Below are 26,301 nucleotides of genomic sequence, written 5' to 3'. Positions count from 1 at the left end.
TTATTTGGAGAGTTTGAATGGTACAAAGAGTGTCTCTATCATAAGATTGCTTTTGTTGGCATGGAAAGCTCTTGGACACTGATAGTGTCCATTAAATGCCAGATTAGATGGAAAAGTGGCTCCTTTAATCATGGTGAGTCAGGTTTCAATGATGTTTTCATACAGTTTCCCACAAAACACTGGAATGCATCTCTGGTAAGACATCTGAGAGAAAAATCACAATAGATGAATACATTGACTATCAGGGAACACAGTTGGGAAACACACTGAATGAATAATATCTGATTTTTGATAAAAGCTTGCTATCCGCCACAGAGGAGATGAAAGATGTGGACTTTGAAAGGAAAAGACACCAGGGCCCAGAGATAAAGTCCAAGAAATATGAGGAAGAAAGGAGCAGGAGCTGATTACACGTTGTGCTGAGGACCGGCAGTCTTAACATGGTGAGAGGGGCCATCTCATCTAAGTGAAATAATTAGGCTGTCTGTGACAAGACTCATTAGTGTAAAGATGTTTCAGATGTGCAGGTCTTCATTTGAATTAGTGTGATGATGAATTTTCTGTGGGAGACCGAGGAGAGTACTGATAACTCAGCAGGAGGTTACAAGATGATGTGTGAAATTTGCTGCGGACAGAGTGGACCCTTGAATGTGTGTGTGTGTGTGTGTGCGTGCGTGCGTGCGTGCGTGTGCGCGTGCGTATGCCTGTGTGTGTAACACCACAGTTGTGTATTGTATCTAACTTGTTTGTATGATGATGTAATTCTGGAGTGTATGTGTGTGTGAAGTGGCAGTACAGCGACACTGACAAATAATTATTCGCTCACACAAAAAAAGCATGATAAGGTCCCAAACACAGACACACACACACACACACACACACACAGCTGCTCTAGCCTACAGCAGAAAGGTCTGGACTGAGAAGACAGGGGCCCCACGCTTTAGTTCAAAGAGGAGAACAACAAACACACACGCAGTCATGGAGTGCATTGCATGGAAATCAGTTGGTCCCGTTGCAGCTGGTTACATCATGTTGAGTGACTGGAGAAGAACATCGCTCCTCAGCAGACTCGACATTTTGGTTTGGTTCAATTTTTACATTTGAGAATTCACATTCGTGATTTTAACTTCATTTTTTCAAGGCTTAATTTTTTCCACTTAAAAAGAGGCTTTGGAAAATATTCCCAATCTGATTCCCAATTAACGTCCTCCAAATGTGGAGGGGAACAGCCATTATGTCACTGCATCAGCTGTGGCTCCCAAACTATTTTAAACCACAACGCTCCTTTGTAGGATTCTTTTTGTTTGTTTTTTTTTGTTATGGCAGTGAATGCAATAATGAGCCCTCATTCTCAGTCCAGTCACTCAAAATCAAAGAAGCTAGCAGTCTTAACTCATGTAACTGTGCAGATTTACTAATTATTTCAACTTGGAGTCAACATGACTAAACTGAGCTCGCTAGTTATTTAAATATATTTAATCGGTGGACAGGGACCTCCAGCAGGTCTGACTCCTGATCCCTTGTCTTTAGACTTGGACTTATTGATCCCAATTTGGGAAATTCTTTTGTTGCAGCAGCAGGTTAAACATACACATCAACATAAAATATATACAATAAAGAAGAATTAAGGGTGAGAATAAAAGAAAAAGAACGTTCTTTACAAAATAGAAGTATAACTAAGTATATAGTTATATAATACGTATTAGAATATATAATACATATTATTATAATAATATAATAAAATACAATATAACTAAGTATATAAACAAAGAATAACAGCCAGAGAGAGAGCCAGAGCTATAAACTATATACCAGGGAACATTTTTTTTAATGTAAATTAAATAATAATGATAATAATAAGAAGAAGAAGAAGAAGAAGAAGAAGGAGAAGGAGAAGAAGAAGAAGAAGAAGAAGAAGAAGAAGAAGAAATGTGTCTGGAACATCACACGTAATATGTGAATGAAGGATGTCCTCTTCCCACAAGCAGCCAGGAGCCTTGTAGCTTTCACTCCACATCCTTGTCTTAGTTGTTTTGGCTGCTGACATTTGAGCAGACTGTTTGTCTCAGACTGTTTCGAGGCCTGACACCAGCATATCTTCTAGTTTTACCTACAGGGACAAATCTTTACATCACTTGCTCCGCTGGTTTGTGATTGCTGTGTACCTGGAAAGCCAGAGAGCGCATTGTATTACACTGACAACCAGCAACCATGAGCTTTCATGCCATTAGCGGCTGTATAACAGTATACTATATTTAACTTTTTTTTTTTTACTATGGTGGTTTTGATATTTTTACTGATTTCTTTACTTTTAATTTGTGTAGAGTTGTAACAAAAAAGCAGTTAATGTGGATGTTGTCTTGCTTTTTTTTTCTGTAAAGATGCACACTAAGAAAATAGAAACGCTCAAGTCTTGCAGCGGCCTTGGCCCTGGGTGCACCCACTTGGAGAACCACTGAGCTATGTTTTATTCATGTTTTATGAATAAAATGATTAGATTTGGAACGTCAGTATTCCCAAGAAGTTTCTGGTATTAAAGATTCTAAATCGTTTTCACCCTTGCTCCTGAACGTTAGCAGCTGTGCAAACATTATATGTTTGAGTATTAAGGTGAGGAATGAGGTGGCAGTGTTGAGGAGCAGCATGAGGGGGTGTAAAGCAGCGTACTGGCCTCATAGCATCATGTTCACATGTCTATGCATGACTTATTACTGCAGAAAATAAAAGGTGAAGGCGTTGATATACATTACATGCTGCCTGTGAGCTGTCCAGGAGGCAAAAAAACATATTTGTATGGTTAAAAAACTGCAGGGCAATGAGGAGATTTCCTATTACAAGCTTTCATGTTAAAACCTGGCAGCCCATGGTCGTGCTCCATCTCCTACTAGCAGTTGAGATTGATTATTATTTGGGCAAGACCTTGATCTTTCACAAACAAGGGCTCTTACTTTTACCAATTGCAGGGAGAAAATCAACTATAATCTTTATTATACATTTAACATGGCAATTGTAAAGAATTCAAGTCAGGTCAATTTTTATTCATATAGCCCAATATCAAAAATCACAATTTGCCTCAAGAGGCTTTGCCTTAAGGATTGATGATGTTGGAAGATGAACACTTGGATTAAACTGCATTGCACTGCACTGAGCCGACCTGAAATGAACTGTGTGAACTATATTGGGAAAAACATAAAAACACAGGAGCCCAGGTTTTCTGTGGTGTATTGAGTCTGGGACCAAAGACATCTGACAGTTCCATCGTTTGAAAAACAGCAGGAGGAGAGCTGCTCTAAAGTCCTCCTCTGTGGGGGGCCTTTTCACTCTGCATCCAACATTGCTGTCTCTGAAAATTTGTTGCCACACTTTGCCCAAACCATAAATACAACACTTGTATATGAGCTCCCTTAGCTGAAGTCAGCTCATCTGAGCGATGCACGTGACTAAAAATCAATTCATACAAATGCTATAAAGTTCACAGCAAACTGAAAGAAGCCACTTCAATTCGACAGTGTCAGAATGCATCAGCAATTGCATTTGTGGCTGGAAATGTTTCATTTTTACAAGTTCAAGGATGTATACGTGGGTGTCATGGCCGTAAATGAAACTCTATTCTCACAGCTTGCTGTATTCCTGGTGGGAATGTCATTAGTTTTGCAGATTTTTTGCCATAAACCAAAGCATTTACCTTACGTAGAAGGTGACAGACAGATGGTTCATCCAATCACCTGCCACCTGTTTCCATGAATGACTTCCCAGATGGTTCTGAGTAACAAACCCAGTTTTAAATAGTACCCCAGTGCTGCACAAATAATATTTTTATTTTTATTTCAGCAAAAGAAAAGTCATGCCAATGTGACATGATGTCACAGAAATACTCAGTTAGGATTAGGTATAGGTAGTGTTTGCATGTAATGCACGCCATAAAGAGAGCAGTGAAAACAGCTTTCATTATGTCGGTTTCGGTGCATATTTCAGCACCATGGACAGAGAGCAGAGGACTAATTATCAAGTTATTTGTTTCAACTTCATACGAAATAAAGCATAAATGCATTGATGTTGATTTCTGTTTTGCTCTGTTTTGAACACCCCTTGATACCGAACAAAGAGCAAATATAAAAATGTAGTGCCGTTTGAAAATTCAAATACTTTCCCCACCAGATTTTTAATGTCTGGAACCCATCTAATACTTATTGAGATGTTTTGCTCAAAACCACACTGGTCAAACTGCTGCTGGCGTTAGTCATGAGGCTTGATCATCTGAGAATAATGCTTGGACAAAATTTCACGGTAACAATCCTGTAGAGTTATGTCAGTGGGATCAAGAAGAAGACATCCTTTATTAGTCACACACACGACATGTAGAGTTAGGGAGGGAAACTGCACACGCCATGCTTCTTGTGAAATTCTTCTCCGCATTTGACCCATCCTTGGTCCGTCCTTCCTCCGCGGCAGACCAGGAGCGGTGGGCTGCCAGCTGACTGCCGGAAGGAAACTTTTAATTTACACCAGACAAGCTTAAATATCACTTTCTAATATCATCCCCAAAGCTTATTAATACTCCAGTGCTCCTGCACCTCTTTCACACTGACATTATTAATACAGTCTTCGGCTTCAGGATTGTTTGCTATATACGATACTAAAGAATGGCAATCAAAAACTAGTAAAGTTGAGGAAGTGGAGGAAGGAATCTTCAGGTCACAGCTTCACACTGCTGTTGCCTCATTAACGTTACATAAGAAAGAAGTGTGAATAATTTTAGTATCTCAACTCAATTAGTCTGTTTTATTCCTCCGTGCCTTCTTTTAACATGTGGCATAATGAGAGCGAATATTTTTAGGGTCACAACAACCCAATTAAATATGCCGTCATGCTTCGGCGAGTTACAGCAGAGTACTTTATAAAGTCCCACATGCTTACCATGCGCAACTCTTTGTTGTATAACCTTTAATTACTATTTAATTATAAAATGATGTTAATAGGTAACCTTAATGGCTATAGCCTCAGAAGTTTCAGCTGTCTGTATGAATTCTCATTAAAATATGGCTGTTGTTTCTGCAGAGCCCAATGCTTGCATTTATTTTAGGGGCTCTTGTGTGACGAAGGAATAATGCCGGGACAGTGTTATTTTTTATTTCTATTTCTTTAAAAAAAATACATATATATTAAAGCAGCACTTATAATCTACCAGAAGAGCTGCTGATTCTTATCTGTCCATGTGCTCTCAGTGTCTTCTGTTAATGTCTTAATCAGTTACTCATAACAACAACCAAAATGGAAGTAAAAAGGAAGCAAAGTGGTTCAATGAACTCCTCAGTGAACGGCCTCTTGGATGGAATTAAGTAGAGCTATCATTTTAGATTTTCATACTGTTGTATGCTAATAAAAAAAACAATATTGAAAAAAAAGTGAAACTATTAAGCATAACAGACTGGCCTTATTTTTTAATTTACTGAATATTCAGCCCCCACAGAGTCTACTTAGAAAAAAAGATGGCCCTTCGCCAAATGCAGTTGAGGACGGCTGTATTATTTATTATAATAGGGTCATCAGAACTGTGTAAGTGCTGTTTAAATTAACTGTCACTCATAGTAAGAATGTGATTGAAAGGTTAATGTTAATTAGTTTTAGCTGACATAATCTGCAACTGGCATCAATTCATCATTTGAACCTGCAAAGATGACTGTCAGCTGTGGCTTAAAGTTGTCGACACTGTGCTTAAACAGGACAGGATGAGATGGAAAACAGCCAATCACAGTTTAATCATATTACAGTTCATGTGGAGGCATTGACTCAATCCCTAAAAACTCATCTCAGTTCATTAAAATTTCATATTTAGAAGTTAAAAAAAAAATCCCTTCACACCCTACAATGGCTTAGGTGTGACTCTACACATACACCATAAGCCATATAAAATGCCCTGTCAGCATGAATCATAACATAACATAACATAACATAACCAACATTTAGCACACTGCAGATTAGTTTGAAGCCAACGGATAAAACACAAGAAAAATAAACTTACTGGCTGACGAGCATGTTGGTTCAATCTCGCTGTGTTCCCTGAATAAATAGATGTAACAGCGTTTGGCGTCAATATAAGTTTTGTGGCAAAACACTGCTCTGGAAAAAAGCTACTGCAGGCTACAGTTTAGTTCTTGGGATTATCAGATCCTTCTAATTTTGCAACTGAAAATGGAGCGTGTCTCTGCCATCATTTTGTACATAGCTACACCTGGCTTCTTCTCTGATACCCCTCATTTCACCATAACTTATCCTGCACGTTCAGGAGACTAGTTCCGTAGGTATGTTATGGATGAAACCACTATCAGGATCCATGTTTCTGAAACATTACATGTCTTGTGGAACATAAAAAAATACCATATGTACACGTCAACAAGGTTCAAAACTTGATTCAATGTGGTTCTGATTTTTCAGAATAAGCATATATTTTCAGAAATGGTTGTCTTTGTTCTGTATGACAGAAAGGATAAGCAAATGATCACATTCTGTCTTAGTTATGTTTTACACAGTAAATGACACTGCAGAGCTGCATTATGGGAAATGTAGGTTTCAGTATTTTTGGAGCTTGACTCAAACTAAAAGTCTGAATATCTCCAACTCTGCTGCACTGACTTTGACCATTCTTTTTTTTTTGGTAATAGGTGTAGTCTAAATTGCTGGAGCGTCTCTTTAAAAAAAAAAAAACACTATTTCCCAGTGTTGTACAGCAAGGTCCCATTATTTTTCATTTCAGGGCCCACAGCAGTGAAGTCACTGTCTTTAACTGTGTCATTGATGCAACATGAGGCAACTGTCACGCAATCTGTAGAAAACTCCCAGCCAAAAACGGAGACTTTGAGCTTTTTTGGTGTGTCACAGTGAGACGACAGCATGACGTGATGGTGACAAGAGGTGACAGCGCTGCTGTGACACAACATAGAGAAAGTTGGGCTGCTCCCAGTTTCAGCTGACGTCAGTCAATCACAGAATAAAGAGATGGAAGACAACAAGATGAAAGCAAAAATATTGAGAAAAGGAGTAAGCCACCGGTCCTTTCTGTCTCTGCCATGTTCAAATACCTGAATATATCTGCAGCAATCTCCTCCTGACTGTTCATGTCTCAGGTCTCTCATCATGTGCTGTGTTGGAGAAGAAACTGCAGAGTCAGCTGGAATGAGTCACCTTTCAGCTCTATAATCAGTAAAATGTTGTTTTTCACAACCTTCATCTTTCTACTATCGCTGCAGTCACATCCATCCTCTCCCTCTGTCTGTCAAATACAAAGAGTTTTATTGTCATATATAGTCTCTCTTTCTCTCACACACACAACAGGAGGCAAACCCCACACTGCAGAAAGCAGCTTGACAGCACACAGAGGTGACTGTGCTCTCCACTGTACAAAGCAGAGGAGTCAGGCTGTAAACTCCCTGGAACTCAGCAGGGGTCTGTAGTCTGAGTTCTACTGTACATGCTGTCAGTGAGAGAAGAAGAAATCCCCTCCATGTTTCCCCTCTCCCCTCCTTCTTGTGTTTACTCTGGATGAACCTGATGACCCAAGACCAAACGCAGGATCTGCACAGGTTCAGATCCATGTTTTGTACAGTCAGTTGTCTTCAGGATAACCTGATTTAACACTCATTCCATCTCACCAGATCCCATTCTCAAACGTTACACTTTAAAGTTTCTTTGAATATTTATCAGTTACTTTTCCAAATATTTATCAGTTACCTTTTAATTTCCACACGAGCCACTCTTCACTATTATGGTCATGAAGTGGATCCACCGCAGACCACTTTTAAAACTGGTTTGCCATTTACTTTTATTTTTTTATTTCAGAAGAGTGATGGACTCAAGGAGCAAATGGCAGAAGCTGAGTTTACATTAAGACAACTTTGTGACTGGTGTGTTAACTGCATTCCAAATTTAGCATCCAAAGTTAGCATCTCCAAGCAGCTCCAAAGCTCTTTGAGAGGATCTTTGAGATCTCGCTCCACATAAACGCAACAGGGCCACACTGCTTCACGTCCAGCAGACTTCAGGAGGACAGTCACACTGAACAGCTTCACAGATCTGTTTTAACCAAACAATCTCTGGTTTAGCTCAGCTAAAACACAAAACCACTGAATCCATCAGGATGTTAGTGTGTTGCTTTGTACCGAGCCCATTTGCAACTGGCACGACAACACTATCTTCCCTCCACCTGTCTCTCCTCTGCTCCGCAGGCGCTCCATGTGTGCAGGCGCTAATCTCACCCTCAGTGTAACATGAGAGCAGAGGATATTAATGATCGTGTCAAATTCCAGCAGTGCACTGGAGAATGAATTTTGGGGAAACGCTGGTAATAGCCCTCATCACGTCAAGAGTTTCCCAGGCAACGACACAAAGGTTGACTTTTGGAACAGCGCTACACAGAGGCCCCCACATACGCAAATCCTTGATTTCTGAATGAATAGATGTTTGGTGTTTTATCTGGAATTAAAATAAAGCTTTTTTTTGGCCTGGCAGGTGTTCCTGTTGGTGTGGTGGCCAATCAATAGGAGAAACACTGAAAAGCAGCAACAATAACTAACTAGACAATTTCCCCTGGGGAAATTTTGAAAGGGCCACGGGGGCTACTGCCGGTGTACGTTATGACAATGCTAACAGCTGCTAATGCTAAGCTAACATTAGCATGTCAAATAACACATTAAAAAGATCTGAAACACCTTTAGAACACATTCAAGAATCATTTTACCATAGGTTCGCATGTTAGCATTAGCATGCTAATCATGAGCATATTAGCACAACAACCCGACATCAAAAGTCAAACCTGTATGCACCAACAAGTTCATAGGACCTCATGTTAGCATTAGCATGCTAGCATTGTGGCTAACGCTAACAGGCCAGCATCACTCATTACATTACATTTTAAACTCACCAGTAATATTAATTAGTAATATTAAGTAAGACAAGTGGCTCGTTATCAAGCCACTGCAGAGCTTGATGATGAGCTGATCATTTGAATCAGCTGCATAGCTGCAGCTGAAGCTACATGTGTGTGTGTATATGCAAGAGGAGTGCTGAGAGAAGTACTGAGGCTCAGAGGTTGCCACGGCAACTTGAGGTGGTCTGACCGATGATGTCACCCACTCAGACACAGGTGCACATGCACACACGCCCACTCTCAGCCCAGCAGACACACATGCATTCAGATGGAGAAAAAGTGATTTTCTGCCTCTGCACTGGTCTCACATTTGGGCTAATACTGAGAGAACGGTAGCTCCTATCAGAGCAAAACACAGACCGTCATCGCAGTAAGTACTTCCTGAATGATGCGGTGTGATTTCGGTTTTTCTACAGTCAATATTTTGCAGACACTTACGAGTTTAAAACAGGGGTCCGTTCTGCTTCTCTCAGAAATTCGAAATCAAAATTTGACACGGAAGAGGAATAATAAGAAGAAAGAACATGCATTATAACAATAGGGCTCGGGGCTGTAGGGGCAATAGGCCTCGGTGCGATTGCCCCGTGGCCCTAACAAGTAACAGAAAGCCTGACTGTATTTTACTAACTCTGATGGCAAGAAGGAAGGTTCATGCATCACAGCCGGGCATAGAGGAGAGGGCTACTTCCATTACATTAGGTAAGACACAAAGTTTTATTTTGATAACTTGTAAATTAACATTAACTTGTTTATAGGGATGAGCTGTAAAATTTGTGCAGGTCTACATCCCCTGGCTAGGTTCAGGTCTGACATTTCTTGATTCTGCATGGGTCCGGGTCCCAATTGTAAATTAACAGATGGGTCCAGTTTGGTTCTGCGTGGTACATTTCTTGGCCTTTTTGGGTTTGGACATATTTGGACACACATTTTTGGACCTATGAAGACCTCTAGTTTACTCCCCTTTAATTGTCACCTACTGCATACGGAAACATTGTTCTCATTATTTTCACAATCAATTACTTTTATTTATTCATTTTTTAGATTAGTAAGTAACTTTAATGTCTGCAAGACAACTAACAAAGATGATGAACACTCAGAACACTCTGCACATTGTGAAAACACTGAAAACACTCCTTCCTGGACTTTAGCACACTAACGTCTCATACCTAGAAGTCTCACATGTGCCTTCAAGGTACTGTTCAGACATGTCATTCATCACATTGTTAGAAAATTGTAAGAAATGCACATAATGACACATTTCAATGGCCAGTGGTCCAAATGTGCAAAGTATTCAATTTATGGTAATATATAACAAAAAAGATTAGCAAATTGTCAAACATGCCTGCCTGAACAAGTTATTTTTGGCATTTTGTTTGACAAATGAGCTAAATCAATAATTTCACTATCAAAGTTTTCTGTCAGTTGAAAAATCAAAGTAATGTTTGAGCACGATTCAGAACCACATTTCTCGCCTGGTTCTCACATACAAAAGGGGCAATAAGACAGACTGGTTTTATAGTTCCTGTTTTTTAATGACCTCACAGATTTCAAGTGATTTTAACGCCCCATGTAATAAAACTAATTCTCAAGTCATTAAATCAGAAATAAAACTAGGGCAGATGTCTCCACATTCCTGTAGGACAGTTACAGCTGTCAAACCCTTTCCCATCTTTCTGACAGAGGAAAACACTCAAACTCTTACAAATGCTGGTATTATTCTTGCTAGGCGTGATGAACAAATCCACAACCGCAAGCTGTTGGCTCGGAGTAATGGTGATGATGATGCCATGTTTCATACATATTCAGAGTTCATCAGAATGTGCAGCAACTGACACAGTGGCGTGAAGAAGAGCACATGGCTGTGTTTGTAATCAGGGTAGGCCTGCCGTGTCTGTGGCGATGCACGGCATAAAACACAAGACAGTAGCTCAGGTATCTGTGTTTTCTTGTTGCTGGTTACGTTTCAGGAGGAGATTACTAGCACTGTCTCTGTCATGCTTATGTGGGCAAGAGGAAACTGGAATTGGAGTCTTTTTGGAGGTTTGAGGTTTTGTGAAGCTGCCTTAATATCTTCCCAGCTGTCACAGACATAGCACGTGTGCACCTCCAGCACTAAAATCCCATAACCTTTGACCTGTTGTTTTAGTGTGTCAGCCTAAATGTCCTCTAATTTGATAGGCAATACATGAAACATAATGGCTGCAAGAAAACCCACTACATTAGCCTCTCTTTTACCTCCAATGCTCTTTTTTTTTTTTTTTTTTTTTTTTTTTTTGCAACATGGTATCAGGAATCATTTTAATACACATTCTGACAAAATATAATAAATTGAAACAGATTAGAAATCTGGTGGATATCAAAATATCATATACATTCTCCTTGTTTTAAATAAGATTAATGTCTTCTGTGCATTGTCCCTGTTCAAATATAGATACATGAAACTGGAAAAAAGACATATATGATGAAATACAGGTGCATGCCCTGCAGGTGCAAAGATAAATAAGACACAGAGAGAAGAATAACCATGATGGCTTACAGAGATTTTATTTTATCTTTTGTGGGTCGAATAAGAGCTTTTCACTGAACAAGACTACAAGCTGACAGTGAGGGTGTACTTGCCTTGAGCTAAATGCTAACACTGCTATGCTAACACAGTCACAATGACAATGGTGACATGCTTATGCTCTTAGTTTAGCATGGTGGCATTCAAATGTGGATATATATATGGTGACATTAGAGGAGGTTATTTTCCTGCCATAATATACTGTGTCCGTGTCCTCTACAGAAAATGAATGTCCGTACCAAATGTCATGGCGATCTGTCCAATGGTTGTTGAGATATTTCAGTCTGGACCAAAGTGCTACACTGACTGACAATGGCACTGAAAGTGTCACAGCTAGTGCTGTGTGCGCACACACACACACACACACACACACACACACACACACACACACACACACACACACACACACACACATTTTATGGGGCTGTTTGAAAACAAACCATACAATTTGGCAGGCCCTTCACTGTAAAATTGTGCAGAAACTTACAGCACAACTAGAATTTCTCTACATTTTGTATGCTATTATCAGGGGCGGCGCCAGAGAAATTTGATTGCAGGTGCTATGAGTGTGCTCCAACATTGACTGGGGGTGCTCCTAGAAATACAGTATCTAGTAGTAGCTACACAACGTTAATATTGTTTTGCAAGTATTCCAGAACTGTATTATTATGACACTGTCTGACATTCACTTAATACAAAAGCCAAAGGTTATGCACAGATCGAGAAACAATGGGATTTCCTTTACATTATTTTTTTTTATTGAAGTGCAATCTCTCATGTGTCTCAGAACTGCATGAAAGTGGAAACATCCATATGAACTCATCAAATAATGGTTAAAACCATCGTGCCATGAGAAACAAAAACATCAAAATGCAAACACAATAGATAACATACTTGCAAAGTGGCTCTTTGCAATATAATAATATAACAACAATAATAATAATAATATGCTCTTTGAAAGAGCATATCAAAACAGCAACCCATCACCATGGGAAATTAAAAAAAACACTTCCCATCTGACATACAGTATCACAGGAGGACTATGCGACGGTTGTTATGGCTGAGGGCGAATGCATCGATGATCTTGTCGACGTGCAGGGCTCGTGTCCTTTTAATATTGATAGCCAAAAGTCCAAGGTTACTGCTACGAGCATCTCTGCTACTGCTCCTCAGATAGGTTTTCAAACAGCAAAGACAGGAGAAAGATCGTTCACAGGAAGAAGATGTAACGGGAAGCGTCAGGGACATACAGAGGAGTTTGTACAAGTCCATAAACGCATCCTTGTATGGTGCCATGAGTGTTCAAAGTTCCAAAGTTGTGTTAACGGAGTGTCCCTGCTATGATTTTCTTTCGAGAAGACGTCGGGCTTGATGCAACTCTGCATTTAAGTTATCCTCAGTGATGCCATAATTCTGTGCCATAGTCAATAAGCACCGCTGATCTAAAAAAGATCTGTGCTTTGGGTTTAGAGATGAGATCCCTGACAGCACATCGCCCACATCTGTGGAAAAGCGTTTCCTCAGTTCATTGACCAGCCTGTCAATTATAGGATAAAAAAAAGTTTGTGCACAAGTCATCTGATGCACTTCCACAGTTTATGAGGGCCTCAACTACAAAGTCCATTAAACGGCTGGATTGTTGCCGATTGTCTCTCCTGAATGGTAACCGGCTCTGCGATGCTAAGCCAGCCTTACAGCACAGATATTTTGCCCAGTCTTTTATGTCGCCCCACGCCTCTTCCAACCATTTTTCCAGTAGCGTCGTAATGACTGACTGAACCAGATCACCCGCAGATGACACATCCAGGTTGGGTGATTGTAACTGATCTGAGGCAAATTTGGTCACACGGAACACATCTTCAAATAAAGCGAGGTTTAAAACAAACTGTTCATCTATTAGCCGTGCAAAGCCCTGGCCTCAGCCTTTCTTTTCGTATTTGTCTGTCCTATGACATCCTGAAGTGTAGCCTGGATTGCTGGGAGCGTCTTTTTAATAGCACACAACGCAGAGTACCTACAAGCCCATCGCGTATCAGATAGTTTTTTCAACTCCACATTCTGTCCTGATGGTTCGAGCTCCTTTTGCTTTTTTAAGAACATGTCATGGACCACTGAGCCAGAAAAAAAATTGTACAACATTGCACTATGTCAAAAAACTCGGCTGCATGTTGCACGTTTTTCACACAATCAACCAGGACCAAATTTAACCTGTGTGCGTGGCAGTGAACATAAAGAGCTTGCGGCACCTCTTCTCTGAACTTTTCTTGCACCCCGTTATTACACCCTGCCATCACAGCTGCTCCATCGTAGCACTGACCAATGCAGCTCTTTACATCAATGTTGCATTGGCTAAGTGTCATTTTAATACTTGTCAGGAGAGATTCTGCATCCAACCCATCTGCTGGGGTAAAATGAAGAAACTCCTCAAGCACAGTTTCATTGTGCAGATAGCGAACAACTACAGATATTTGCTCTTTCTTGCTAATATCCTTGCTCTCATAGACCATTATGGCAAAATACCCAGCTTTTTTTATTTCATCACTGATTTGTTTCCTCACCATGTCAGCCATGATATTAAATATCTCGTTTTGTATTTCATGGTGGGTATATTTTGCATTTGACAGGTTTTGTGACATCTTATTTGCAACCTTTTTGTCAAACATAGCGATAACATTGAGGAGCTCAAGAAAATTACCTTTGTTATCAGCCTCATCATCCTCTCGGTGGCCTCGCTGAGCTATTCCCTGGCATGCTGTGGAGAGCTTGCGATGCCCCTCATCCAACATTTTGGTGATTTTGGAACTATCCTGCTTCCTCTGTTTAAATTCACACCATGCCTTCATTGAATGTTTATGTGCAGCACTTACGTTATGGGCTTTGAAAGACTCTTGTGCTTTATGCCAATTCTGGAAACCAGACACAGTAAAGGCAGGCTCGGAACGAAATCCACTAGCTGTATGGACGAAGTGCCGGCAAGAGAAGCAGAAGGCTGCATCCTTAGTAACTGAATACTCAAGCCAGCCATATTGTTCATACCATGCACGATTAAAACTCCTTCGCTGAGTACCGAATGTCTGTTTAGGGAATTTGCACACAGGGCGTCGCGGTTCTTCATCCACATTTTGGCTGATATCACAAGCCGTGGTGGGTGTGCTGTCAGCATCAGCAGGCGTTAGCTCTCCGGGCGCGGGACTGGAACCAGCGTTTGAGGCGGCCGCAGTAGAGTCCCCATCCGACTCTGAGGTACGGAGTTCACAGAGTTGTTGTTGGTGGTGTTCCCCCCGGGGACACTATTTTGCGAACAAGTCCGGATTCTTTTATTTGGCAAGAGGAAATGCTTCATTTTGGAGCCGATGAATCAAACCTCATTCATGACGGCGGTTGAAGGTAGCCAACACAGACGCAGCACATCACGTGAAAATACCTCACCTTTGACATCATGTTAATATAAAGAAATACATTTCGTAACATAATTTAATTTTCGGAGATAGATGAGACTGATAGAAAGCACATGAGATAAAATGTCCTAAAAATATATTTTGTTTAATGATTTTTTTATTGGATTTCATGGGGGTGCTACAGGGGTGCTATGTTACCACTAGGGGGAGCTGAAGCACCGGCAAGCCCCTCCTTGGCGCCGCCTATGAATATTATCAATTAGCCATTGGTCAACCTGTTCCCTGTATGTGACGATGGATATGGCTGTGAACCACTGTTAGTCCAAGCTCCCTCCCTGCAAAAGAGTCCCACACAGAAGAAGTGAGTCAGAGAATCTGTTGCCTCTGATGTCCCTGCAGAGGAGGGGAATCAGACGGACAATTTTACTCAAGGTGTTCAACTGGTATTACATTCATCATAAAAACATGGATAACTCATTTGACAAAGCTACTAATTACAACCTCAAGAAATCTTTGTCTTTCTGCCAGGATCACTTCAGTTGCATGTCATATCAGACAAGTCCTCTACGCTGACATTTGTCTTGGCGTTTAAAAGGTGCTACCTGCTTCTTATTGGGATTTAACACTTTCCACTGCACCTCTCACATTTTCACACAACCTGCCGACACGACACTGGCGTTGAAGCCTGCAAGGTAATTAATGAAGTGGAAGGAACTAATTGGTTTCGCTGTGACAGATACAGTAAGCGCTATTACTGTAACAGACACTAAATGGTATCGCCATGACGGCCACTAATTGGTATCAGTATGACAGACACTGAGGAAGAGAAGGCATCTAGTCTCGTTCTGTGGAGAACAGGCTAAGACGGTTGCTAAGAAACAGCTCTTTGGCAGCGAATGAGTGCGTATGTGAGAGTGTGTGTGTGTGTGTGTGTGTGTGTGTGTGTGTGTGTGTGTGTGTGTGTGTGTGTGTGTGTGTATTTGTGAAGGGGGTTTAAATAGATATATAGTGTTTATGAGAGAGAGAGATGCACACACATATATGGATCAAAACAAAAGGCAACTCACATTTGTTTGTGCCTCAAACACTCTCTCTCTCTCTCTCTCTCTCTCTCTCTCTCTCTCTCTCTCTCTCTCTCACTTACACACACACACACACACACACACACATACACACACACACACTAAACAATGTATACTGTCACACAGGATTTGATGACTGCTATAATGCTGTCTGTGCTGCTCTGCTTCTGCCGCTGCCTGGGTTTCACAGGTCAGAAGACAACCTATAGAAGCCTGCAGGTACAGAATCCCCACAGCTCATATCATGTCAAACACAGAGCATCAGCCCTAAGTGTTTCCCATGCTTCTGCTCCAGGTTTTGTTTTTGTGGATCTTGATATACTTTATATCCATGGGATAGAACTGAAACAATAATGAAAAAAAATCACTAAGACAACAGCCATGGAAACATAAATGATCTGCACAGCAACAGTAGCTGGTTAGGAAAAGAGGCACTAAAGAAAAAGGTTTTCCCCTCAGTTCATGGTATCTGCTGTCACATATGTGCTGAGACGAGCCTTTTTTTTTTTTTTTTTTTTCTTGTTGGCCCCAAAACTCTGCTAGTGATGATAACACCAATTCCACTGTGGACATTATGCGATCAGTAGACAACCCCCTCTGCCTAATGAGCCACAGCTGCCCTATTGCTAAAATCACGATTAGAACTCTAAGAGAAAGAAAGATTATATCAGCAACCATGACCAGATTAACTTGTTAGGGAGCCCCTGAGTAAGTTTTTGTTGTTGGGCCCCTACTGAACCTCAGCCACTGCTTGCACTTTGTGTGTGCACCCCAGCACCTCCAAGTTTCTTTTAAGCAGAGTACACATAAAGACCCCAACACCAAGCAGCACCTCTATGCTGGAACAAAACTCTCTGCCCACAGGTTTTCTGTGTCAAAAAGAATTGGATTGATCGCAGCTTTATTCAGCAATATGCAGCATGAGAGCACAATATAAGACACAATAATAAAGGTATTGCAATTACGCTGTAGGCTCTGTGGCCCTGTGACAGCTGCCCACTTTGCCTGGTTGGTAATCCTGGTTTCTTAGCAACAAAATATTGTTCCGCAGTGTTACAAGCCAGCTACTATACTGTGGCGAACTGTGGTCCACTCATGGTCAAAGTCTGGGCATTCTACTGTATAGTGATACAGACACTCAAATAATAAAGACTGTCACTGGTAGAGAAGCTAATCATACTTAAGGCCTCTGCTGGTAATTAATATTTGTAAAACACTTGAGAAACATGACATCTTGTTCGGTATAATGCAGCTGTTCGACTTAACTATGACTATGATATGTTTCTACACACTTTTAAAGCATTGCCTGCATTTGTGCATGACTGTGGGGAACAGAGTATGTGGTATCTTTATGGAAAGCTGCCTGCACAGCAGTCTCTAACTTTTCTAAGATGACAAGTGAGCGTTCTTTTAGTTCACTATTGGAACTGGAGGGCCTACTAGAGCCAAGCCAACATGTCATATGCCATAACCCTAACTGACAAATACTGTAGAGATGTAATGGAGCAGTGAGTTTTGCATACTGTCTGTTAGCTTGTTTGTTCATTATTTACTGCTGGATGGGAACCAAAATGAGTAATTTATTGATACTGAAGTTACCATGTGTGACATACAGACAGTTAAACATTATTTCTGCCCCCTTAGGCCTATTGGTGCAACACAGAAATAAGACGCATCATTTGCCAAATTTTGGCAAAGTATGATCAATGGCGCACATCATATTGTGCAGGAAATAGGCTAGAAATGATTAAACAAACACTGTCCCTCCATACCCTCAAGCCAAAGAAAACAAATACATTACAGTGGAATGAGATACTTAGCATCATTCCCCAGGGCTTCATGAAAATTCAATCAGCTGTGTCAGAGATTTTGTGCTTAACTGTACAAACTATTACATAAGCCTCTTTTGACCAATCGGCATAATCTTAATATGCCACAAGAGAGCAATGACATATCGTTCATAAAGTTTTGTCTATTCTAGATCAGTAGCATCATGAGATATTGAGTGTGATCGTGCATGACAGCGAGACAGATGGACAGACTGAGCCAATCCACAGTCCTCCACCCATTTCATCAAGGCAGACGATAAAAGACAAGAAGCACAGGCACTCACTCGGCTATTACTCCCCTCCGGGCTCTTAAGTAGCTTTCAAATTCACTCAAACTCCTGGGAGCAAAATGGCTAATGTCTGCTAAGCCTGGTTGTAATTTAGAAAAAAGACTGATGGTCACTGTGTGGCTGTAGAGGGAAGAGGTCTGTTTAAGATCAATGCACAATTGGAGGATTCCAGGGTATATGTCACTGCACTGCAACTGCATGTGTAACCAAAATAATTTTTGGTCCACCTGCAAATGTTGTCCGATCGAGACATTGGAGAAAAAATGTTATCCTTTATGCGTGTTTGGATGTTTATCTATGTAGTTCTATAATTACACATGTAAGACTGTTTATAAAGGGGAATCTACTTTAATGTCTGCTGTCACTCACTCATTTTGCTGATATCTCCTCCAACCTTCTGCTTTAGCGATAGGTGCACATCTTTACTTCATTTACTTCTTTAATTCATTTACTTGCAACATAAACTGTTGGAGGAAATCCTGGCAACCACAAGAGCTTTTGTCAAAATCACCTCAGCAGGCCTTAGAGCAGTTAATGTTGCATTTGAAAATGGAACCTGAACCACTTGTGAAGCTCCAAGAGTGGTCATGATTTCCAGCAGAGCACGGTTCAGATTTACACTGTACTAAAACCCACAGCTCCAAAGATGCATGCTGTTCTAAACATGGCCCTTCCAGGCGCCAGTGTGGAGTTAAGGGAGAAGTCTGCCACTGGTGGGCATTCATCCAAACAGCTGGTTAAAAGCATCTGGCTAATGGCAGACATACATCAGCTGGAGTTATATATAGTCTGTGTGACTTTAACTGTCAGACAAATCTTTATGAATAGTCTCTTCAGTCTGTGTTATATAATCTATAATGACTTTCTCTGGAAGTCAAACCATTATATACAGTATATAGCCAATTTGACTTTGACAGTTAATGAATTTAGTAGAAATATAAGCCCTCCACTGTATGCTAGAGGATACGCAGGCCACAAAAAAGCTTTCTTTGTGCCCTTTACTTTTGCTCCTCACTTATTCAAGCATACCTCACTGCAATTTTGTTTTAATTCCACAGTAAAATAAATACAATCTTGCTATTTGATATTGTGCGCAAGACTCTAATGTTGGAGATCAATAAATGTAAGCCAGTATTCATAAATTTGTGGCCCCGTTCCAGGACAGTTTACTACGTATCAGAATAGTCGGAAGAAGGGGGAAGTAGTAGGAATCAATTTTTCTGTCTGTGGGTCTCCAAGAGGATTTCATATTATTTGTCTGACTGTATGTCCTCTTGTAATTCCTTTTTGTTAATAATCATCAGTATGTGCAAGTTAGCAATGTATTTCTAGCACTGATACTTTACTATTTCAATAGGAATGTACTTTTACTTACCCTCTCCAAAGGAAAGTCAGAGATTAGGGTCAGCTAGAAAATAGCACCTCTGGATCTGGAAGGTATGAACTGTACTGTATAGTGCACTTTATTCAAATGGTAATACAAGTTTAAAAATTAAATCCAATACCACAATGTCTTTTTTCACTTTCCACTTATTTGGAACAAATAAGACACATAATTTGCTGTAAATTAATACATATATATATATGGGCATGCCCTACTTCATGGCTGACAATACACAGGGACAGAATTAGTCCCATTTGAAAATGTAATCTAATAAATATAATAAAAATATCTACAACATTTTTATGATCCTTTTTATAATCCCATGCAGTCATAATCACATGCATTTCTAGACCCTGGGTAACCGTTGGCAACCTTCACGGTAAAAGCTAACTGAAGACATGTTCTCTAAGTTTAATATGAGTTAAGAAAAGAGAAACAGTACTGCCTTTTAAAACAGCATTTCATGCTTTTTAGCCATTTCACCAACTTAATGAAAATGCAGAGGGTAATTGCATTGATATTTTCATGGTCTTAATGCTGTTGTGAGCATTCAAGTCACAGGAATCAGGACTTAAATGCAGACTCACAAGACAGAGGCTGAAGGGCAAAAAAGAGTGTAGGAGTGCAGGTAGGGAGGCAGACCAAACCAAAGGGGCAAAGACAGGCAGGAGGTAAGACAAATGGGTTTTTGCAGAAAAAAAACATCCAAAAGAATGCAACTTCCAGAAAACGCAGCTGCCAGAATTTTAGCATGTTCGAACTGAAGCAACCACATCATACCTATCCTTGCTGCCCTTCACAGCCTTCAGCCTGTATGTATGATCTGCTCATAGGGAATTTATGAATTCCCTGGCTGACTGCTGCTGAAGATCCTCTGGGAGGGCCCTCCTGGTTCTGAAATCTCTCCATGTCACTGAGGCTGACGGGCCATTTGCTTTCTGGACCCCTCTGCTGTGGAACTCCCTGGCTGATGATGTCAGAAAGGCAACATCAGTATCTTCTTTTGAATGTCTTCTTTAAACTAACTTTTATCTCATGGATTTGTGCAGTCATATTAGCATTAGTATTATTGGCGTGCAGCATGACTTTTCATGGTGAATCACAGCCTTCAGAATGGAGACACTAAAGGCTTTCTATAACTTTTTACTCATATGTAGTACTCCCCAAGAGCTGGAAACAGACTTTAATGTGTAACACTGGTGAAGTTCCCCATTAAATTTGTTTCTTAAAGATTTGTGGCCAAGATCTGTACTGAGCAGAATGTTTTGTACGTGAAATTTGAGTGCAATGTATGTAATGTAAGGACAATCTTTCTAAATGATCATTAACATATATTTGTCATATCTGTGCTGCAGCTTTGTGTTACTTCTTCAGTCTGTATGTACAGTAATACCAATGTATCTGTGGTAAGTTAATAAGGACCATCATATCAGCACAGCTGATTCATGGGTTGGGCTTAGAATTCAAACAATTTCAAACTGCTTGCCAGTTTTAGAAAAATAATACATCTAAAGACATGCCTCAAACAATCCAGCCTCTTTAAACTCATGTCTGGACATATAGGTAAATTGCACTGACACATTGCCAGGTCCTGGAATTGGATTTGTTTTTACTCTTCCCACTGCCAACATCTCTAATCATGTGGGAGGGCAGGTCACTAAAACTGGAGTCTACGTGCATTAGTTTACAAGTCTTGGTTCAACATTGTGAAAGTAAATCAAATTAAACAATAATTAGTTATCATCATGCCTGGGGTCCAACCAGCCACCTTATTGCATACTTGTGCTGTTTCATCAGATGTAAGGCTGTCTGGATAAGTGTACCAACTCAGTGCCAAACACATAAACAGACTTGCTGATGTCAGATGCCGCTGTTGGAACCTCCTCTAACTGGCATGATATACAGTACAGAGTGACTTTCTCTGGGTAAGAAACACACTTTTCATTGGCTCCTTTATTGGATAATCTTACTCATTTGATGTGATTCATGCAAAACGGCAGCACCTGCAGCAGAAGGGCTTCAGTCCAAATTCTCAAACAAACTGAAACAAATAGGAGAGAAAGGTGGCGTTTCCTTGTAATCACCAGCAAATATCCTTTTCCAAATTGCCTCCTCAGTTTATTTGCATTATCAAAACAGAAGTGTAGCAAACTTTCTCATTGTCTGCAGTGGATGGAGTTCAGTGGCAAAGTCCAATCCTTAATAAATTCACCTGGCAGTGTGAAGAAAGCTGTAATCCTTGGTTTAGTATTCTGACAATGGCATTGTGAGGACATAGCAGAGAAAGCTATTAAGGCTAAATAGTGTGTAACACATTCACACTTCAACTCAACAGGCACTGGCTGTCACCCTGAAGGGTTTTATCAGGGGACTGCAAGAAGACTTAAGGGTTCAGTATGCTTGAGGGGGATTAGGTTGCGTGACATGGTGTCCGCATCTAAGAACAGGACTGCAGCTGTTCAGAACAGGTATAAACACATACCTGTTCTGGACAGCTGCAGTCGAAGGTGGGCCAGCAATAGACTCCTTGCTGCAGCATGCATTCTCTTCAAAAACGTTGTGTTTTTTGTAGGTCTTTGTAGGATTAATTGTGTTGAGGCTACAAATGAGAAAAAATTATGCAACCTTCAGACATTCTCAAGACACTCATGCTGCACTCACACATAAACACAAAAGTGATGGGAGTAGTTATGCCATGAGTGAAAAAAGAGATAGAGAGAGAAGTTCAAACCCTGCCTATTCATCACCTCCACGTACCTGAACACAAAACCAAAAGTTGCAGATATTGTGGGATCTGTGGCGTCTGCAAGATATCTAGTTGATTCCAGAAACCAGATTTCTTGTTTATCAAACATTTAAGAAATTTTGACTTACCACAGTAAGGCAACTGTGACCCAGTTATTTAAGTGCACATAAACACACTGAACTAGACAAGCACTTGGTTCCTGAAAACATAACGTCAGCTAACAATGCAAATGCTGATGTTCAGCAGGTACTGTTTACAATGGTCAGCATCTTAGTTTGGTGTGTTAGCATGCTAACATTTGCTATGGCTGAGGCTGATGGAAATGCATTAGCTTGGAGACATTTAGTCACTGTCAGTCATAAACAAAGGTATTGGACAAATTCAATACTCGCCCTGATGATGGCGCTACACGAATAGCCAAGAGATCAGAAAAGTGATTACAATTCATCCTGAGGAGGCGCGAATGTCTGAAGCAAATTTAATGACAATTCACTGAATAGGTTTTTTAAATATTTCACTCAGAACCCCTAATGTCAACCTGCTGGTGGTGTCAGCGTGTCAGCCCATCACCTCTAAGTGGAGTGGGCAGTTATCATAATCTCACCCAAGGTTACATTTTATCCCACAGCATCAGGCAAGATATTAGCTGTGTGTGCTAACACAGTCCTCCGTATTCATACTATTTCTACTGTGCTTCAACCCTAAAACTAAACTTCCCCCTACTTCTGTGCTGAACTGATAATGAAATGTGAATGTGGCAGAGTGAGCAGGCGGTGTGAGAGAGTGCTTTAATCCCACTTTTAATATTCTATCAATAGCAGGGGCACAGGAGGTAGAGAGATAATCGATTGTGACGAGTGGGTTACTCAGGACATACACTTTGGAATTGGAAACCACTTATTACCATGTCCCACTTGCTCCATGGCTCTCAGAACAATAATTTAAAAAAAAAAATGCTGAGACCACTTTTCACTGTCTCTCTGTCTATGACTTACTTTTCTATTCAGTTTGAAGACATGTTTTATTGGGAGCTGGACTCAGCTCATTGTCATTTTGATGTGATGAAATTGAAGGCCTGTTAGCCTTTTGTGACCCTGTATCAACTTACTTTTTGTGCTTGTACAGTTATATAAAAGAAGATAAGAATATGTCAAAGGGACATTTGTACAAAATTATAGTGCACGTTTCATTGAAGCTCGTGAGTGCAGAGGGGGTGGAATTGGGTCTCTTTAACTTTAATGATGAGAATCTTATTCCCTTATTTCTGAGCAAGCTGAGTGAAGCAGGAACAAAAAATGTGGTTTTTAAAAGAAGACAGAAAGTTGTCGTTGTCGAACAGGTAAGGAGAAAGAAGCATACTGCTAATACATTATGGAAGAAATATTATTTGTGTGGAAAAACATATTTTAATTGCAATAAAATGTATCCTGAGAGAAACAGAAGAAATCAAAGTCTTGCTTCAGTCTAGTCTAGCAGCTCATTATTTGCCAGGGTGTTGCCCATGACACTCAGACATTTGGATGTGTTATGTGGATGCCACAAACACTGACTCCCAGAAAGTGTTCAACTATAAGACTGTACAAAAAGTAACAATGAGCAAGTAAATACCAAGTCTTGACTTCAGAAGAAAAGAGAAACAGATGGTTTATCTTCAAAAATCTTAAGTTTGAGTTCACTCGCTGCCATCTGAGAGCTGAAAAGTCTGAGTGCCTCAGAAGGTAAGCAGCCTCTCTATCTGTCAGTCAAGGAAGGAGACCCTAAAACAGTGTTTTTAGTCTCAAATTGCAATGTGTCCCTGTCACATTCCCTCCCTGAGTGAGGGTAGCCAAAAACAGGAAAAAGTGACCACTACTCAAAAGCAACTCTATGTTTTAGAACTAGAGTTTATATAATTCGGAGGCTTTGGGGGATGTAAACAGGAAGCATCATGTTGCTGTGAAGTCAGTTAGTTTGCATCATGAGCCTGTTTAGCCTGATTTGTTTACATTTAGCAAAATGGTATCATTAAAAGTATTCTGAATCAGCTATCACTATCACTGTGATGTTTCACAGGGGAATACTGCAGTCTTTTTTCTAGGATTTTGAAGCAGATTTATGAAATTCTATTGAATTAACTTCAGGTATCAGATATTGAAGTAAGCCACACTGAATCTATCACTATGTGTGTCATGTCTGTGTTCAGATTTGACCTCTAATTTGATTTGCAATTTATTGATCTCAAGGGAGAAGCTGCATGATTTTTACACTTTCCACTGTCAGTAAACAGACATGGAGGCTGCATCAAGGCCAATAAAGGAACTGCACTTCCACTTCTTATCTGTACTTGTCACCACTTAGCATAATTATGTAATGGTGATATAATGGTGAATTCTGGATTAGATTCAACTGTGTTTATTTCAATCCATTGTCACATTTGGAACTCAATCCTGGCAACATTTCCTGTTGTCTTTTGCATCCAAGTAACCTACTAATTACAACTTCATGATTTAAATATGACTATTCAACACATGTTGTTTATTAGCAACATTGTTTGTTTTGTTTTTTTTAATCATTAAAGATCTTTGGAGTGCATGTGCATGTGCAGGTTGGAATCCACTTATTATTGTGACTCACCACAGCTCTCTCACCCTCTGACAATTTGCGTTGTACTTTCTACCTCACTGTCTGTACCTTTTCATCTCTCATCCACACCATTTATGAATGTTGACTTTGAATATGAACTATAGCATCATTCTGTCTTTGAACCCTCTTTCTTAGAGTGAGATCCCACTCATTACTGTTTGACACAATCTCAGTCCTCTGCTCCCTTCAGTGCCACAGCTTTAATGCAAAGAAAACCTCATCGTTTCCTTCCTGTCTCTCCCTATTGCTCTAAGCAGCACTCAACAGAGGCTCTGCAGTTTTTTTTGTTTTTTTTCCCCAAATCTGCTTTGTGATGCTCTCTTGAGAACTGGCTAATCCCTAATTATACTTAAATACATAACAAACAAGCAGAAAACTGAGGTGTTCCAATCAATATATGCTGAAAAGCTTTCTTTGCTTGTTGTTTTTTCCTCTAACATCATCATTTTTCTGGCACTTTAGCCACCATTTAGAGGGCCATGTGCGAAATGTTAATGAGAGGATATGGCAGGGCATGGTCAGGTCAGAGGTTAGACCTTTTGGGAAGTCTCTTTACAAGGCCAGCTAATAGATGAAGGAGCCAGAGGAAGACAATTTACCGCAACTAATGAACTGTTGCGAGAATGGACACATATTTTTCATACTGCTGGTCCTGTCAATAGTCCTGAATACATTCATGCAATTCAGTCTTGACCATCTCAAGCTGTTAATCACAACAAAGATGTACTGAATTTGAAATAGATATTGGTTCTATGAGGGTGTTGAGATAGAAGTTCAGTGTGTTCCAGTAAGATGAAAATATTTATTTTTTTAGGTGCCAGCAGAGAGGTGCTGCAAGATGCCGGGACAAGAAACTGAAAGCAGTAAAAGTTGCTAATGTGAATTAGCTTGTTGTGTGGCCAGCACAATGTTCCCACAGGGAGCAGTGGTGTCGAGCATTAAAGTGTTCTTTATTGCTGTAAGTTTTTATTTTTTGTTCTTTTTTATCGAGGTGACAGTGACAGCTTCTGTTCCACTAGCTTTGGTTGTTTATGGCATTTAGAGCTTCTTTAATTGCTCCTTTTGAAAAGCTGAGACCAGATAAAAGGGTTTCTCCCATATTGTAGACTAAACCTTTTATTGCAACTAATAGCAAAACCTTATCATTTGAAAAGACAAAGAGAAGACAAACAGTTATTGCCATTAACAACGTCTGTGAGGCTTTGACAGCACTCTTTTAAAAGGTTTGTTGGGAATAAACAGGAAGTGAATTATTAATTGTTGGTTGATTTGGTTGGAAAGAACTCACCATGTGTGAGCTTCAGATAGGACCCTCACTTCTTCTCTCACCTGTTTTCCTCAGCTCTTGCTGCTCTTGCTTGTTCTCCATGCTGTGCTGGCTAACTTTCAATATTCTCACTCACTTGTTTTTATGCATTGACTTAATGCAGTGGTGATCCCGTAAAAACTGCTTGGCATTCAGTT

The sequence above is a fragment of the Chaetodon trifascialis genome, chromosome 5, assembly GCF_039877785.1.
Source record: "Chaetodon trifascialis isolate fChaTrf1 chromosome 5, fChaTrf1.hap1, whole genome shotgun sequence".
In the NCBI taxonomy this organism is placed as follows: domain Eukaryota; kingdom Metazoa; phylum Chordata; class Actinopteri; order Chaetodontiformes; family Chaetodontidae; genus Chaetodon; species Chaetodon trifascialis.
This window is presented reverse-complemented; position numbering follows the sequence as displayed.